The sequence below is a fragment of the Miniopterus schreibersii genome, assembly GCF_964146895.1.
Source record: "Miniopterus schreibersii genome assembly, chromosome: 13".
NCBI classification, from domain to species: domain Eukaryota; kingdom Metazoa; phylum Chordata; class Mammalia; order Chiroptera; family Miniopteridae; genus Miniopterus; species Miniopterus schreibersii.
In genome coordinates, this window is record NC_138113.1 from 55,474,279 (window position 1) to 55,489,592 (window position 15,314).

General features: G+C 51.1%; 1 pseudogene across 1 annotated transcript in view; it reads left to right on the forward strand.

The window, feature by feature from the left end:
• The first annotated feature begins 883 nt into the window (after positions 1–883).
• LOC308566287 (protein Daple-like) overlaps positions 884–15,314 on the forward strand; it is a 61,211-nt pseudogene continuing 46,780 nt past the window's right edge. The window contains exons 1-8 of the transcript in view: positions 884–1,066; positions 1,826–1,926; positions 4,168–4,276; positions 7,271–7,340; positions 12,047–12,105; positions 12,909–12,992; positions 14,212–14,352; positions 14,797–14,981. The product of the transcript in view is annotated as a protein Daple-like (transcript). The remainder of the gene's footprint in view (positions 1,067–1,825; positions 1,927–4,167; positions 4,277–7,270; positions 7,341–12,046; positions 12,106–12,908; positions 12,993–14,211; positions 14,353–14,796; positions 14,982–15,314) is intronic.

Below are 15,314 nucleotides of genomic sequence, written 5' to 3' on the forward strand. Positions count from 1 at the left end.
TGTTCTGAGGTACCAGCATATTTGTTCTCTAAATGTCTTCCTTGCATGTGCTAATTTAATACTCCTTAAATGGAAAGCTATGTACAAAATCTTTTTGTTAAAACATTTTCCAGCCCTAGCCAGTTTGAGTGGTTAGAGTGTCAGCTCTCAGACTGATGGGTCCCAGGTTTGATTCTGGCCAGGGGCACATGCCCTGGTTGCAGGCTCAGTCCCCTGCCCAGGTCTGGGTGCCTTGTGGGAGGCGAGCAATTGATGTGTCTCTCTCACATCAATGTTTCTCTCTCTCTCTTTCTCTCTTTCTCTCTCTCTCTCTCTCTCTCTCTCTCTCTCTCTCTGTCTCCCTTCCACTCTCTGAAAAGCAATGGAAAAAATACATATTCCAAATATACAGGTTTATTTTTTTCATTTTTCTTTCCTATAAATTACATATTAGTTACTATTCTATCACATTGTTCTGCAGGCAGTTGACTGGTGGAGTTTAGCTGTCCTGACGGATGAACTGCTAACCGGAGCATCCCCTTTCCCTGCTGATGGGGAGAATTCCCAAGCTGAGATACTGGGCAAGACTTAGCAAAATAAAGTCAGTGTATTGTTGCCTCAAAGGAACTGATCACATTTCTGTAATTCGGCTGATGGAAAAAAATAATTTTAAAAAATGGGGATAGACAAAATTAGGTTTCTGTGGTTAATTTCCATTAATAATCATGTAGAAAGTAGATATGTAACCTTTATATTTTATGTGTCCAGATAGGCCTTAAGTTTCATAGGGAGAGTGTCATGGTTTTTGCATGTTTCAAAGCACTTGGCATTGGGCCCAAACCGCTGTACATTTGGAATGTGGGGTGCAGGGCAGTTTAGAATGCGGGGCGAAGAGCGGTTTAGAATGTGGGGTGAAAAGCCGTTTAGAATTCGGGGCGCAGAGCCGTTTAGAGTTCGAGGCGCAGAGCCGGTGGGCACAGAGGTGTGCACAGAGCCGGTGGGCGCAGCGACTGGACGCAGCCTCGGGATGGATGTGACCGTCTCAGAGCTCATGGAGCTCTTCCTGCAGAGCCCGCTGGTGACCTGGGTGAGTGCCCCTGGCTCCCAGCCCGTGTTGGTGCCCGGGCTCCTCTCCCAACCGCCTCGGGTCACTGCAGACCTGACCCGCCAGGGTGGGGGCTGCGGGTGGCAGGCAGTCCGGGGACTCAGGCGTCTTAGCAGGTGTTCCCAGCTGGGGTCCGGACAGTGGCCTGGGGTCCGGAGGTGTTTCCAACTATGGAGCCGGTTCTCCCTGTGCAGGACCCCTCAGTGCCCCAGCCCTGGCCTGTGGGTACACCTGTCCCTACCGGGGTGCTGGGCTGCCAGTCCAGGAGCGGACAGGGTCGATGTGGTCACCGTGGCCCCTGTGGATTGACCACTCAGGAATAGGACTCACTCTCCCCAAATATCCTGGTGTAGTTAGTTTTTGAACCCAAGACCAGCCCTTGAATGGCAGTGATGGGTGGGATTGGGGGTCTCAGAGTGGGAATGTGTACAGTCTGGGGTGGGCACAGTGACTTCCAATAGATCAGAGACATGAGAAATTTGTTGAAAAGTTCCCTTTACTTTTGTTTTTCCCCTTCTGGGTGCTGGAGAAAAGTGGGAGGAAGGTGTCCCTCCTGCTGCCTCCTGTCTGTTGCCTGGAGAAGGAAGTGAGGGGGCCCTGGGGAAAGGGGGCCTTGTGCCTACTGAAGCGTGGGTGGGCGTTGGGGGACCCCTTCAGCCCACAGGCCTGTGGTTTTCTGCAGAGCTTTAGGATGTGCACGGGGTGACTTGTGCTGCCTTTCTCCCCAACCCCTCCTCACAGGTTCAAACTTTGGACCCGTTCCGAAGCGGCAACTGCGACAACTTGAATTTCTACATGAAACTGGTGGATGGCATCTTTCTGAACCAGGTCATGCTACAGATGTAAGTTGTCTACGAAAGTGTTGCTTTAAGGGTGTAGAAATGGGACCTGTGGTTGCTATGGGAGGGTCTTTCCACTGGCCCAGGGGTGTCTCAGTCCGAGTGCCTTTGCTGCCACTCCTTGGGGCGAGAAGAGCTCCAGGACAGCGGGCTGGCAGCTTGTTTGGTGACGGGAATTTGGAATTGAAGGACTGTCAAACACTCAGTGTAGGTGGTGCAATTAACTTCCAACTCGGGTACTGAATGTGGTTTAAGCAATGAAATTAAAACAAAAACCTTTTGGGGATCCAGGAAGAGTAACAGACAGTGTCTGGTTACAGAGGAGTCGGAGGGTCAGGAGCATCTGTGAGGGACTAAGGTCTCGCTCTCAGAAGCCTGTGATTAGATTCTAAACGACATATCTATTAGCTTTGGCAGCACTACTCCAAAACCATTGGCGAAAATGAGTTTTCCTGAGGTTGTCCCCTGGATAGTCCAGTTCTGGCTACCCCCCCCCCCCATTCTGTTAGACCCTGGATTACTGGATTCTGTTGGTGCAGTGATGAGTGAAACTTCAACCCGCCCTTACCCAAGCCCAGGACTGTTTAATTAAGAACATTAGCAGTGTCCCCAGCCTTTCCATTCAGCTTTTACACCCAGGCAGAGGCAGAACAAAGGCTGGGCACTGTTTCTTTCTTCCCTGACCTTTTTTTATAAAAATATATCTTTTATTGATTTCAGAGAGAGGAAAGGAGAAGGAGAGAGAGAGATAGAAACATCAATGATGAGAGAGTCATTGACCAAGCCCACAACCCGGGCATGTGCCCTGAGTGGGAATCGAAACCCGATCGCCTGGATCCCAGGTCGAAGCTCAACCACTGAGCCATGCCCAGCTGGGCTCTTCCCTGACCTTTGGAATTCCTGAAGCTTTTACCACTTGCCTGTAAATCAGGAAAGCCTGCTGGCCGTTCCTTTGAGAAATGCCAGTTCATTGCCCTTTCACATTTGGCCTGAGGCTAAATTCAGTGAAGGGCCTCTCGCACAGTAAATGTTGGGGTTCTTTTGCAGTGTTGTTGCAGTTAGCTGCTGCCTTCAGAACTGATGGGGGAAGCAGAGGCGGTGAGAGCCCGGCCCTACCCTGGGTGCGTGTAGTGTCTTTTAGGTGCAGCCAGCATCCCGGTGTGTGCTGAGGCCCTTTGGCTCCTGGCACAGTTGGGGTGGTCCCATCTGACCTAAAGGAAAGCTGAGGTGACAGTAACAACGAAACAGAAAAGCCCTGCGTGTTCTCTAAGTTCTGCTATGTTAAGAAGCACATGTGTCACTTTATGAAATTTCTCAGCACCGTTATCACAGGGCTGGGGACAGATGGAACCGTGAACACAGCCCTCATTTGAATTAGATATCCTTGCCTGTGTCTTGGGACAGTCACGTGGGGGGATGGCTTTGTCATGAAAAGCAGGAGATGTGGCAGCTAAATGGTCCTATTGAGCCCGTTCTCTTCAGATAGGAAACCTTCTTTTGACACAGAATTTTGAGAAATATCCTGCACATATACAGATGAGTGGAATTATAAGTCACTTGATTCAGATTTCTAGTCTCATCACGACCAGACTAGACTTTTGCCTGAGAGCGGAAAGTAAAAGACACTTTTGGGGCTTCCCACATCAACTACTGTTAGCATTTCTCGTAGGCTGCTCTGGGCACCATATAGTGCCCAGTTCTGATGATGCCAGTTCTTCCAGGTGACTTGTGTCCCTGGGATGTAAAATCACAGGCAGGACCTGCCCAAGACCCATGCTGGTGACAGAGGAGAGGACTCATGTGAAGTGGAACATTAATGATTTTTACTGATGTAAATCAGAAAATGTTCCTTTGTTCCCCCTTTTCTCTCTTGATAGTTCATACATTTTGGTATGTTCAGTTTTTAATCCTTTTAATCTTGAAATATATCTTGGGGTAGGTTATTGATTTTTACACGGTGTAACTTTTGGGGTCTGCACTGCTGGTGGTTTGTGGGTGCTGTTAACAGTGGGAATGGCAGTGACTTTGATTAAGGGCCTGAGGAGGTTGAGGGCCTTGTTGTGGGGCGGGAGTGATGGGGCTCGTCCAAGTCCACGGCTCAGCAGTGGCAGAATTAGGTTTACTGGAGCCACACTCGTTACAGCCTCACACTCACCTAGACTTGGAGAGGACTACCCGCCGCCGGGCAGGGAGGTGCGGCAAAGCTGGGAGATGCCATTTCCATTCTCCTGTTTCTTCCCCCAGTGACCCCAGGCCTGGAAAGAAGCCCATCCACCAGCACGTCAACAACAATGCGAAACTCCGGATTGAGAACTTGAGCATCTTGGTCAGAAATATCAAGAACTTCTACCAGGTGAGGGCAGCTCTCAGTTCCCCAGGAGTTCTCTGCCCCTGGCAGTGCTGTCACTCACATGATTTCCCCACAGGAAGCCGGGAGGACATTGTGTTCAAGGGCAGACACCTACGTGCTGACACTTGTTTTGTTTTTTTCACTTGAATGTTGTTTTTTTGCATTGGGAGAAGGGTCGGGTGTTGGATTGCTTTACTTTGTCGAGCGAATTTTCTTCAAGCGATGTGCAGAGCATTAATGTCTGGTGCTGACAGAGCCCCAAAGATGAGCCTCAGGTACCACTGTGACCCCAAGCACCAATCACACTGGGAGTGGTTGCGATGGGCTCCGGGATGGGCACCCTGATGTGGTTCTTGTCCACAGCTCAGTGAGTCTTTGTACAGCAGCAATTCAAGGGGTTGAAGGAGATATGGGAGCACAGAAGGGTTATGTTGGGTTTGGGGCTGTAACTGATGAGCCCTGAGCTTGCACACAGGAGCTCTAGAGTTCACCGTGTGGAGTGTCCACTTGTCCAGTGCTCACCATACCTCATTAGCAGATAGTCAGTGGGTAGGAGGGCCTGATGGGGAAGGGCCTTGGGAAGGCTGGGTGAAATCTTTGATGTTTATGGTGTTTATATGGACAGCACTGAAGCAATATGGACCTAAACTGTCCCCCAGGGCCCTGGTTTTCTTGGAACTGAAATTTTTTCACCCATATGAAGTTTTTTAAGATCTGAGGTGAAGTTCAATGATTTTGATTGATGTGGGGGTTGCGGGACCCTAGTGCCTTCTGCTCAGCCCTGTCCTCTCCCTCCAGGGCATCTCTGTGGGTTCCTGGGACCCCAGGAAACATGGTTCAAGAACCACTGAGTGCTCAATAACATGTCCCAGGTTCACCCTGGGGTTCCACCGAGATCTTGGGCCAGACTGTGCCTGGGACCTGTTCTTAGCGCTAAGCTGTGTTCATTCCATGGCCTGTTGGCAGCACAGCACCGTGATTCCCTGGGCAACCTCTAGGAGGCGTACAACCGGCCCCATCCTTTTAGTTAGAAACGCCAGCTGCACTGAGGAGGCACTGGGGGTCGAGGTGGGTCCTGGGAGAGCTGGGACGGTGGGGCTGAAGTGGCTTCATTTCTTTGGCCAAGGGGAGCCACACTCAGGACCCGGCATGTTATAGGCTGCTGGGTTTCAGCTAGTGCTGCCCTTGTGCTGGCCACGGGCGGGGGCAGCTGGGGGAAGGGGGTGGTGTTGCCACTGAACTTGGGCCTGGGCATGGAAGGCGCCTGATTCCTGGCTGCAGGCACCATTCATGGTGAGTCAGTGCTTTTGATGCTCTGTGCTAAGGGCCAGGAGACGCATACTGTGCTGACAGGGCCAGAGACAAGGCTCCTAACTCCAGCTGCACGGGGGCAGTCGGGGAAAGCAGCCAAGGCCAGACGGGGCTCTGGGTGGTCAAGCATCGGTAACACGTGGACCTTCTGGAAGCTGCGCTGAGCGCTTGAGTTGTGTATGAAGGCAAGAGGGGGGCAGAGCCTCCAGGACTCAGGGCTCATGTGGCAGGAGTCCTTCCTCTTGCTGGCTGAGCAGCTGGAAAGTGGATTTTGCTGATTTTGCTCGTGGTGCGTGTTTTGCCCTGGGTGGGACTGTGGAATACTTTCATGAGCCATTTACTTGAGAGACAGTTTTCTCATGTAGAATTTTCCCAAGGCCTGAAGGAGGGCTGAGGCTGTTACACAGCTCAGACTTCTGTCCAAGCCAGGTATTCACCAGTGAGACATGTTTAGGAAAACACCAGCCTCTCTGATGCGGCGACATGCGACCCCAGACAATAAAGATAAACTGCCTCCAACACCAAGTGGAGAGGGGCCCGTTGTGTTGGGGTGAGGTGCACCTCGTGGTGTAGCATCCCTCCCCCCAAGTTCTGGTGCAGACAGGAGCCACAGAAAGACAGTAAGAGGGGGGATGGAGTCCATGCACAAGCTGTTTGGAGGCTCTGGCATCCCCCGGCCTGTGTGTCCCAGGCCGCCATGCTCATCGGATGATCCAGAGAGAGTTCTGGGCTGCTCCACGGGGCCGGCTGTGTAATCGGCCCTTTCTTCACCAGTGCTCGCTGGCAGGATGCTGAATGCAGAGATGCAGTGAGCTACGCAGTAGGGGGACTCCTGAGGAAAGTGGGAAACCTTTTTAAATGGCTTAAGAAGAGCTTTTTTGGTCAACAATTTCTATAGTGACCGCTTTCGTAAGGCCAAGAATACTCTAGAACCTCCCCCCTTACTTGTCTCCTGTAAAATTAGGTTTTTATCTTCTGCTTTGTAAAAACCAAGGCCCATCTGGACAGCGAAGACAACCTGCCCTGGAGGCACTCTGGGAATGCAGTGGTGGGTCTGGGTGCGAGCCCGCACACTCCAAGGAGGGCTTGTCAGAGACACCCAGGCATGGGCATGGCTGACGGCTGGTGCCTGGCCCCGCTGTCAAAGGCCCTTGGTGTGAGGGCCAGAAGGCAGCTCATTTCCCACGCCACCCCTCTGACTGGTGCAGATTAGCTGTGACCTATCCCTGTCCAAGGGAAGTCGCTGCTGTACAGGATGGAAGTATCCACATCTATAGCGTGTACCAGAGACCTGCTGGGCGCCAGCATCCTGGGTCATCAGGCTATGGAGACCCAGCAGCATCTCTCTCATTTTCACTCTGTATTTTCAATTGCACAAGCAAACCAAACCGTAAAAATAAAGACATCTTTTAAACAGACACTCACCCCTGACCCTACCACCCTGACGTGTAACGTGTCTTCTCCCCAAGGTCTCTGTGCAGAAGCAGACATGAGGCTTACCTGGTTACGATCGAGGCAGACGTGAATTAGCTTTGACGTTTCACATTTGTTTGTATGCTAAGTAGACCTTCCTCTTCTATGGTGTGTTAAAGTCGCCGTGTAGTGGCTGCACGCTCATCCGGTCATCTTAGTCCTTTCTTTTTGTTTCCTGTTCTCATTGGTACCTTTTCCTCTTTGTTTCTGTAGGATGTTCTCAGGCAGGTGATCCTCATGAGATTGCCCGATGTCGTGGTGATCGGCGAGGACCCGCTGTCTGGTGAGTGAACGCTGCCTCCGGGGTGCTTGGCAGTGCCATTGGCTCTGGGCAGCTGTTGGACAAGAGCTCCGGCTGCCAGCTTGGAGCCAGCACAGTGAAAACACGGCATCATTTCGATGCGATTTTAAAGGGTGGGTTTGTTACTCTGAGGCATGAAGCCAAGAGCACACTTCTTCCTTAAGACCAAGTCCAAGTGCAGAGGCAGCCAAGGCCTCTGCTGCGGTGGGCTCTCCAGGGGTCTCTCCTCCTCAGTAAATGTGGAATCAATGTCACCATCACGGTGGGTGCCTTTGGTAAGAAAGTAAGACTCTGTTGAGGGCCCTGCTGGTGTGGCTCAGTGGTTGGAGTGTCAGTCCTCACACCGAAGGGTCGAGGGTTCAATTCCCAAAGAAGGGCACCTACCTCGGTTGTGGGTTTGTCTCCTACCCCCGGTTGAGGTGGTGGGTGTGGGAGGCAACCAGTCAATGTCTCTCACATCGATGTTTCTCTCTCTCTCCCCTCCTCCCTTCCTTCTACTCTCTCTGAAAAAGCAATGGGAAAAATATCCTCAGGTGAGGATTCACAAAAAACATGAATCTGTTGAGGGAACTCATGTCTCCCTTCCACAGGCCCTGGGATGCTCTTTCAGTCCGTGGTAGGTCTCACCAGGAATCCTGTCATGTCTCCCACTGCGCCCTGAGGCCCGAGAGGGCAAGGGTTCCAAGTTCTAGTCTCGCACACTCACTGTGACCTTGAAAGACTGAATGAAATGTGCTCCTGGACATCTTCTAGAAAGTTGGAGCTTAATTCGTACTTGTCAGGTCGCTCCCTGGTGAGTTAAACAGGGCGGCAGATCTCCTCCCTGCCGCATTGTGAGCATCTGCCTGCACGGCTCCTGGACAAACACCACGTTCTCTTACCTCTGGGCCTTTGCACATACTGTTCCCTGTGCCTGGGATGCTCTCGCTCGCCTGCATCCTAGATCTCTCCTCATCCTTTGGGTCTCAGCTCAGAGGTCATTCCTTTAAGAAGCCCTGCCTGATTCTTACTGCAGACTAGATGTCCTCCTTCCAGGTTCCCTTAGCATTTTTCACCTTTTTTTTTTTTTTTAATATATCTTCATTGATTTCAGAGAGAGGAAGGGAGAAGGAGAGAGAGAAAAACATCATGATGAGAGAGTCATTGATCAGCTGCCTTCTGCACACCCCTGGGCATGTGCCCTGACTGGGAATCGAACTGCGATCTGGATCATAGGTCGATGCTCCACCACTGAGCCATGCCGGCTGGGCTTCAGCTTTTTTTAATTGTTGATTTCCTTGGTCTGAGCTGAGAGGACTGTGTTGATTATGACAAAGCTCCAGCACCCAGACCACATGGGTGCTTGGAAAGGGAGTTGTCAGTAGGTTTGTTTCTTTTCTTTGCCTGCTTACCTGTGTCACTGAGCCAGTATCACTGGCAGGAACCCAGTAGACAGTCTCTTGTATGTTTTGAAACTATTCAAAACCCACAGTCTGGTAGATTTATGAAAATAGCAGTTTTTCTTACTCCTGAAATCCTGGAGAGAAATTGGGCATCGGCCTCCCATGAGAAAAGAGGGAACTTCAGCTTTTCTCTCTCTTTTTGTAAGTTTCATAGGAACCTGTAGGGATAAAAATCTCAGGATGCGTTTGTGATAAGCGCATGTTTTTACTCACGCAGCCTGGTGAGAGCAAGCACAGGGCTGCCCCACCCGGAGGAGGCCGAGCGGAATCTCCTAGTGCCCTGCTTATGGCCCAAAAGTTTATTTTGAATAATTTTTGTCCATGAAGATTTTTCTAAAATTAATTCTCTACCTTTAAGCCATTTCCCCCTCTGCTAACAAAACTCAGCAAACAGGAATTCCGTGCTTTTCTAACAGTGCTCTGGGTCGGATTTAGCCTCTCCTGGTGCCTAATGGGTGTGAGTGAACGAATGAACTGAATAGATGAATGAATGAATGCATGGCTCATGGTTGTCACTGCATGTGACTCAGGTGCTAAGGGAGCAGAACCCTTTGCTCTTTCAATGAGCAGCCTCAGACTGTAATTTTGAGCTTGTGTCTAAGTGTGTGTGTGTCTGTGTGTGTGTCTGTGTATCTGTGTTCCTGTGTCTGTGTGTGTGTCTGTGTAACTGTGTATGCCTGTGTGTGTGCGTCTGTGTATCTGTGTGTGTATCTGTATGTACAGGTTTTCTAGTCTCCTTGCTTACACTCTTGCTACTAGCAGTGGGCCTACCCAACACCTGTTTCCACTTTTAATACTGTTTTCATCAGTTGTGGCTGGGAAAATAGGTCGTCAGGGCTGTTTAAGTTATTCTAAAGTATGGTATAATAGATCCTTCGCGGCCTCTGCTCTGGACAGAATACATAAAGATTTTCTGTATGAACTCTGCCTTCTTTTTTGGCTGATCCGAGCCCTCCAAACACTTTCTCCCTTATATCAGCTCTGCCGGTTACAGCGCCAAGTTCCTGGCTTGGGAAAGGTGAATCACTGTGGGAGAGGAGCTGGTGATGGCTAGAGGGGACTGTACCTCTAATATCCACCAAGGGCTTAGGGAAGGGGACTGATAGTGCAGGAGGGACCATCACATGGGCATATGGGCTGGGCCCTAGCACTGTAGCTGGGAAAGATGTTGGTGAGACTGATTGGAGGCTTTTAACACTCAAATGTGCATTTCCTTTTCTTTTTATCAAAACTGAAATTGTGACTGATCATCAGCTCAGCACCAATAGAGAAGTGAGTCAGTGTGGTGATTATATTTATTAACGACTATGGATTGGAGCCTACGAGGCCCAATGAAAGCCTCAAGGGAAAATAATTCATAGGAGTCTTTGAGGCTTTTCCATTCCTAACACTGAGGAGGTTCTACACTTAGCAAGGCGAGGGTTTGACCGGAGGGGATGGATCTGCAGCACCCACCCGTATCCAGCATATTCCTAATATGCTAGAGTGGAACCTGGATGGTCCATAGGGACCCTGTGGTCCGGTTCCCGCTCCTCCCGCCCTCCCCAGGCTGGGAGACAGCAAGGAGGGTGCAGTTTAGGTCAGTGAATACCCAGTCCTCAGTTCTGAGACTCAGCCATAGTGTCTCCATCTCAGGAAGGTTGCTCTTAGCGATGTCTCATTTGGGAGGTACTGGGATGAGGCCGCCTGTTACTCCATCCACACCTTACACCCAGGGACCCTAAATGACCCACAGCACTAATCTTAGGAACATGAGTTTGTGTTTTTCATCCCGGGGTCTGTGGTAATACTTTGGGCCATTTTAGCACGATGTGAGTGGGTGTGGGTAAGTCTTTCAAGAAGACAATGATATTTCTGGCACTTTCCTTCTCCCCCAAATAGAGCAGGATATGATTAGAAAGTTAGAAAACTATACTTTTTTTTTTTTTACCCCAAAACCACTCTGCACATCACCCAGGCCAGCTGTCTCCACTTCAGAGATGGGGAAACTGAGGATGGGGGACAGAGTACAGCTTGTTGGGGTCATACTGCTCCTGCTAACCAAGCCATGTCTAGAGCCCCAGCATCTGACTCTGTTTATCAAGTGTTTGGTTCTCATAAGCACATGAAGACGCATAATCAGATAGACAGTGTAAAATGATGACAGAGGACATGTTTGGGCTGCTCGGCAGAGCTGAGAAGGGGAGCAAGACAGTGCTGGTCTTATAAGCATGTTGCTTTTGAGACAGTAAAATGGTAAAGCGTTTCTGTGGGGCAATTTGGCAGTAGGAGAAGCTTAAAGGGTGAGTTTTTCCTAAAGAAGTAAATAAGAATCTGCATTAAAAACTTGCCTTTAAGCTCTGGTCAGTGTGGCTCAGTTGGATGGGTGTCATCTCATGCCCCAAAAAGTTGCTGTGTCGATTCCCGGTCCGGGCACATTCCCAGGTTTCCAGCTCTATCTCCAGCAGGGGGCGTACAGGAGGCAGCCGATTGATGTTCTGCTCTCACATCCATGCTCGTCTTTTCTCTCTCTCTCTCTCCCTCTCGCTTTAAAAATATATTTTTAAAAATAATTTTCTTCCCTCTTCTTAAAAATTAGCTAGCCGCTAAGGTGTTTAGCATCATTTAGATTAAAACATTGAAAAATTGAGCCTCTGGAAGGGGATTGGTTGAGTAAGTCCGTGGCCTTTGTACAATGTAAGTGTGAGGCCATCAAAAGTGATGTCTGTATGTTGTCTGGGGTTTTCTTTGGAACATTCCAGCCAAACATGGAAACGCAGAAGCGGGAGGAGGCCGTGGCAGGGTAGATGTGAGAGTGGGGAGGCCGGAGCAGGATGACAGGCCTGGGGCCGGTCTGTTTGAAGTGGGCACCGTGAAAGGCAGAGTTGTGCGCAGCCTGGTTCTAGAGTCGGCTCAGTGTTCCCTGCGGAGAGGCCTCTGCCACTGGGCGCTGCTTCCCACACTCACTAAAAAGAGATGCTGATGCTGAAGTTCATGGGTTATCCTGGGACAATATTGATGACAGATTTGAGTGGAAAAGGACCACAGATAGCTATGTACAGAGTTCTCATCTGGCTTAAATAATATACAAACCAATACGTGAAAAACAGACTGAATGTGTACACCCAAGTCGAAATCATGGGTAGAGAAATGATTTTTTTAAGTTTATCTGGTCCCCCGCCCCCCGCTCCCCAGCAGACTGGTGTCTCACCAGTGAGATTTTATGAACAGACAAGCCTAATAAAATATGTTGCTCTTTGGATTTAGGCAGAAGCATGGAGGAAGTCAAGAACTTGTTGGTGTTGGTGCTGGGCTCTGCTGTCCAGGTAGGGCTTGGGCAGGGGTGGAGGGGGCCTGCCCTCAGCCACCTTGTGTTTGGGTTTGTGGGGACAAAGCTCCCCCTTAGTGAGGTAGGAGTGAAGCTGCCTTCAGCCCAACACGACACATTCCTGGCTTCCTCAGAGAAGGGACCACTCAATAGGTGGCAGTGAATGCTAGTACCAGGGCACCTTTGGCAACAAGCAGGTGGGGGTTCCTCAGCCCAGGGTGCCATTAGCAAATTGTCCCCAGTATAGAGACACCTAGAGCAAAGGTCAGAATCTACACACAGCCTGGGGGCCCGAATCTGACCCACCCTGATTTTGAAAATAAACTTTCACGGGAACAGAGTCCCACTGGTTTCTTCATGTGTTACCTCTGGCTGCTCTTGCACCACAATGGTAGAGCTGACACCAAACGACCCCCAGACTCCGAGATACTTTTACCACCCAGCACTTTGAAATAGAAGGTTGCTGCTCCCAGGCTTAAACCCAGTGTTCTTGATCTTTACCAGTTTAAGAATCTCTTGGAGAGCTCGTTTCACGTGCATACTTTAGTGTTTCACCCTATGTCTTCAACCTGATGGGTTTTTTTAATAAACAAGCACCCCAGGTGATTCGGATGTAGGCGTTCAGAGCAACTTCTAGAGAAACCCCAGTCTCAGGGGCGGTAGGGAGGACACATTCTCAGAGGAATATACAGGAGGGAGCTGGGGGCTGGGCGGGCAGTTGGTCTGGAAACTCTGTGCTGCGCTGGGCCCAGGTTGCCTCACTGGCAAAATGCTCCCATTGACACGGGTTACCCTCCGCAGTGTGAGAGGAGAGAGGAGTATATAAACCGGATCCAGGAGCTGGACAGTGAGACCCAGGCCGGGATCATGGCCCATATTCAGGAGGTAGGTGTGTCGCTGGCTTCGTGGGGCTCAGCTGTGGACCCCACTCCCATGAAGACAGGAGGTAGGCTCTCTCCACCAGGGAAAAGTTTAAAGACTACGTCACCCATTGGTGATTTTACTAAGTTTAGGTTTCAGACACCACAGAAATGTCCATCCTGTTGGGAAGGTTAGTCATCAGCAAGCTAAAATAAAATGGGGGTAAAGATTAAAACATTCTTTAAAATCTCAGTCAAGTCTACTGCCTCCTCTTCTTACCTAATATGGAATCAGACTACTTTTAAGTAGTGTCAAGTGGTTTGGGCTCCAAATTTGATTTACAGGCCCTGAAAATATATTCTGGCAAATATCACCCTGCTTCAGATGGTTGATCTTCATGGAGAAAGATTCTCTGTGTCAGTGACATGGCAGAGAAACAGGCTGCCACCACCTGGGAGGTTAGGAACCACCAGGTCCCAGAAGGGCTGTCACCATAGACTCTGCTCCTGGGGTGGGGTCTGGAGGGCTCTGCAGTGAGGACGGCCCCTTTGCATTGACCTTGTCGGATGTGGTAACTGGAAACTGGGCCTGTGGGGCAAGCCCCTGCCTGAAAATGGGTTTCCCTGACACTCCCACACCCTCCCTTCCAGAAGCAGCCTTGTATGTTTTAAGTATCTTAGGAGATGAGGTTCAGCCTTCAGTCTGATTGGACAGGTGAGATAAAGGCATGAAAAAGACCGGAGCAGGAGCACATAGGAGCAGGTGTGTGACTGGCAGGGGCAGCTGAACACAGCTCCCTGTGCCGGTGCCGGGGACAGGCTGGGCTGATGGGTCCCCAGCCGCCAGGCACCATGGGTGCTGGGTGCTGGGTTCTGAGTCAGCACTGGAGCAGGAGATGGATGCAGCTTGCTGTAGTCTAGGGGAAAGTCAGCACTGTGGTAAATACACTTAGCCATTCGTGTAGGCAAGTGGCCACCTGTCAGCCTAAGAACCATTCTGCCTTTTGATTTCCCTGGTGTGTCCACATGTTTTGAAAATGTATGTACCTGGGGACTAGGTCTGCCACTCATTGTCTTTTTTGCTCAGCCAGCAGGATATTTGTAATAAAAGGGGGTTGGAATGCAGCCCAAAGAGTCCTGAGGGATGATGAAATTCAGGGCTGCCCTTGGGAGGTAGGTGCTCCTGGCCCCTCGCAGCTGCTCCCTGCCCAGCCGCTGCAGCACCGTCCCATGTGTGCCCTCAGGTGACCCAACACCAGAAGAACATGCTGGACCTGATGATTTTGGAGGTTCCAGACGTGTCCCGGGAGGAGCTGGAGGCCTCCTCGAGGAACATGCTGTCTCACGTGAAGAGGCTCGTAGATGAGCGAGACGAATACAGGGAGGTGTGTTTGCAGGGGGCCCAGCAGCCTGGTGGGACAGGTGGGGAGGGGCCTGGGCCTGGGGTCCTGGTTATGGGCCACTCTCCTCACCCTCACTCACCCTCTCAATCCCGCACACCACCCCAACCCCTGACCGAGGTTCCTCAGGGACAGGACGTGGGCACTCTCCCCGAAGTGCACAGTTACCTCCGAATCACCTGCATCAGGGTAGAAGTTGAACTTGGGGACCCTGCTCCATTCATGCCTCTTTCTGTCTCACTAAATATGTCATCGCTTTTTTAAAAGTTTCAGCACTGTTCTCCTGCCTCCCTCCTGGTTTTGCAGTGTCAGGTGTCGGCTGCCATCTTCTCTTTCACTCTCTTTTGGTCATTTTTCACCAAGTTCTAGAGCGGGCACTGTGCCGGGCACAGGAGCACGCACTGAGACCCCCTCTCTGCCCTGCTGCAGATAATCGTGGACCTGACCCGGGAGCGGGACCACCTCCGGGCACAGCAGCTGCCCTGCCCCCTCCAGGCCTCCAGTGCTGAGTCCACACCCGGCCCAACCAGTGTCCTGTCCAGCGAGCACGGGCATCACCTGGCCCTGGAACTGGCTGACACCAAGGCCAGGGTTTGCCACGTCAGCCAGGAGCTGTGAGTCCTCCAGTGCCCCGGCCTGTCTGCTCTTGTGTGTGTGTCACCAGCACGTTTCTAGCACATGTGGGTCACTGCCATGCGGTGCAGTGGACAGGAGAGCTCTGTATTGAGCCCAGAGTCGCTGGGTCCTGCTCCGAGCTCAGTCCCTGTTTGACCGGGGAATAGTCAGCTCCCACCCCTTGCAGCACAGGAGGGGTTCTTCGGGGGCTTTGGGCTCCTGCCAGTCCAGACATTACAGGCTTAGAGAGGCAGCCTGCTGTTTGCCCTCAGGCCCTGAGTGGGGCTCCAGTGGCCACACACTGGTATGTGTCCTTGGCTGGTGGGGGAAGT